We start from the raw sequence: 2,808 nt of genomic DNA, 5'->3' as shown, positions 1-2,808 counted from the left end.
CACAGAAGGGATGGATGTGGAGGATGTGAGCGTGGTGGGACACAGAAGGGATGGATGTGGAGGATGTGAGCGTGGTGGGACACAGAAGGGATGGATGTGGAGGATGTGAGCGTGGTGGGACACAGAAGGGATGGATGTGGAGGGCACGGTGGGACGCAGGGGGCCACGCATACCTTCTTGGCTCCAGTGAGGGCGGCCTTCTGCAGCTTGTTGTAGCAGTACTTGGCATATGTGCTGATGGCCACCCCTGGAAGACAGAGCGGAGCGTGGTCAGGAGGGCTCTGTGGGGCTGTGGGGTGAGAGGACCCTCGGTGGGGACATCCCTGCCCATCCTGGGTGTCCCCGGCAGTGGTGGCTCTATGGAGGTGCCACCTCCACCTTCTCCCTTCAATTCGCAGCGATGCAGACGTGGAGCAATGGGAAGGGATGGCCCCACTTTGGAGACAGAAAACTCTGGGACAGAACGTTCAGTTTCCATACAGCTCTGAAAATCTGGATCCATCTGTTTCTACCCCCACCTTTGATCCCCATCGATTGGAAGAGTCCTGGCAGCGCGTGGCGATGCACATCAGGGCCCCAAACCTTCCCTGATCCAGGAGGAAAATCAATGGGATCCTTTCAAACCGTCCCCCATGGCCAGGAAGGGGGGCAGGGAAGAAAGAAAGGTGACAACCAACTCTGGGAACTCCAGCACCCGACCCAATGCTTCAGTGGGCGCTAATTAATGAGCTGTTATTAACGAGGGACCGAATGCGGATGGATGCTCTGCAGCGGCCCCAGCTCTCAGGCCTGGGGACTGAACTGAGGGTCAGCGCAGATGAGGCTGGGGGGAAGCGCTGTGCTGCCTCCTCTGGGCAAAACCCATTCATTTCTTTCAGGTTTTTAATGTTCAGCTATTATTTTGTTTGATTTTATTCATTTTACGCACCGTTCATTATTTTAGATGTCATTTATAACCCTTTATAGCATTTCTTATTCTAGAGATCACCTATTTATTACCTTACGGATCGTTCATCGCTGTGTGCACCTTTCGTTATTTTAGAGGCCATGGATTGTGGTAGATGTCATTTATTACTGCCTGGGTTATTCATTAGTTGATTTTTTTTACAATATTTTTAAGCTATTTTTAACGATATTTTAAAGGTTTTATTCTATATTAGTGCAAAGCGGGAAGCAAAGTGGGGGCTCTGCACTGAGGGCCACGGCTCTGCCCCCTCTGCATTCACCATTAGGATCACAGGATCATTAAGCGTGGAAATGATCCTTAAGATCATCAGTCTCAATTAAGATAATCAGTCGATCAAGTCCAGCCTTCTGTTCAGATCAGCAGTTGATCAACTGTCAATAAAAATTAGCAACTGATCAGCAAGTGCAGCTATCAGTGAGGATCTATTCATTATCAAGTCCGACTGACAACGAAGAGCACTAATTGATCTTCAAGTCCAACTGACAATTAAGACCAGCAATTGATCAACCATTGACGAAGGCCATCAACTGGGCATCAAGTCCAACCGTCAATTAAGATCACCGATAGGTCATCAAGTCCAACCGTCAATTAAGACCAACAGCCACTGGAAATCATCGATTAATTATCAAGTCTGCCAACAAAGAGAACCAATACATCATCAAGTGCAACCATTATGAAGATCACTGATTAATTAACCATCAAATAAGATGATCAATCGGTCATCAAGTCCGACCATCAATGAAGATCATCAGTTGATCAATGACCGATGGAGACAGCCAACTGTCAAGAAGTCCGACCATCAATTAAGAACATCAGCTCATCAGTGATTAATGGAGGTTGCCAACCGGTTAGCAAGTCCAACCATCAATTAAGATCATCAACTGATCAGTGACGATCATCACCTACTCATTATCAACGAACATCATCAATGGGCCATCAATTCCAGCCATTAATTAAGACAATCTGTTGGTCAACTGTCAATGAAAATCACTGGTTGGTCATCAAGTCCAACCATCAACAAAGATCACTAATTGATATTCAAGTCCCACCGTCAATGAAGATCACTAATTGATCTAGCCCAACCATCAGTAAAGATCATCAATGCATCCAGTGTCAATTAAGATCCTCAATCGAGTCCAAGCATCAAGAAAGATCACTAATTGATCTTCAGTGAAGATCCCTGACCGATCACCACCGATGAAGGCCATCAACTGATCATCCGACCGTCAATTAAAATCATCGGTTGATCAGCGGTTAACGGAGATCGCCAACTGGTCACGAAATCCAACCATTAATTAAGATCATCAGTTGATCAGCCATTAACAAAGATCAGAAATAATTATCTGGGGCTGACTGTCACTGAGGATCCCTTCTCCTTCTCGTGTCCGACCACCACCGATGAGCGCTAATCTGACATCAACGCCGCTCAGCCATCAGCGGGCAGCGCCGCTGCCCATCACCTCCGACCCCAATTAAGAGAGCCGGTTAATTAGCCGCAGCCCTCTGAGCAGAGCCCTGGGAGATGGGAGCAGGAGAGAGCCGGGAAGCAGCAGCGATTCTATGAGGCCGGAGAGGGCCCAGAGCGAGCGGCGGCACTGCCCCTACCATCGTGCTCCTCGGGGTGGGGCTTGGGTTTCTTTCTCAATTTGGGTTTCTTCTTTGTGTTCCTTTCCAGGAGCTCTCTAATGTGCCGTGTCACTGGGAAACAAACAAAGGCATGAGGGGTGGAGGGGTGGGATGGGAACGGAGCGGGATCGGGGTGGGAACGGGACGGGATTGGAGCGGGTTTGGGATGGGAATGGAACGGGATTTGGAGCGGAGGGAACGGAACGGGATTGGGA

General features: G+C 48.8%; 1 long non-coding RNA gene across 1 annotated transcript in view; it reads right to left on the bottom strand.

Annotated features, from left to right (window-relative positions):
• LOC122193184 overlaps positions 1-2,737 on the bottom strand; it is a 3,324-nt gene extending 587 nt beyond the window's left edge. The window contains exons 1-2 of the long non-coding RNA XR_006182831.1: positions 2,573-2,737; positions 174-247 (exon numbers count right to left, since the gene is read on the bottom strand). This is a non-coding gene — a long non-coding RNA (uncharacterized LOC122193184). The remainder of the gene's footprint in view (positions 1-173; positions 248-2,572) is intronic.
• Between the last annotated feature and the right edge of the window lie 71 nt (positions 2,738-2,808).

The sequence above is a fragment of the Lagopus leucura genome, unplaced genomic scaffold (assembly GCF_019238085.1).
Source record: "Lagopus leucura isolate 7727_CA_CO unplaced genomic scaffold, USGS_WTPT01 34205-0_obj-0_obj, whole genome shotgun sequence".
NCBI classification, from domain to species: domain Eukaryota; kingdom Metazoa; phylum Chordata; class Aves; order Galliformes; family Phasianidae; genus Lagopus; species Lagopus leucura.
Note: the sequence above shows the minus strand (reverse complement) of the source record. Positions and strands in the feature narration are given on the sequence as shown.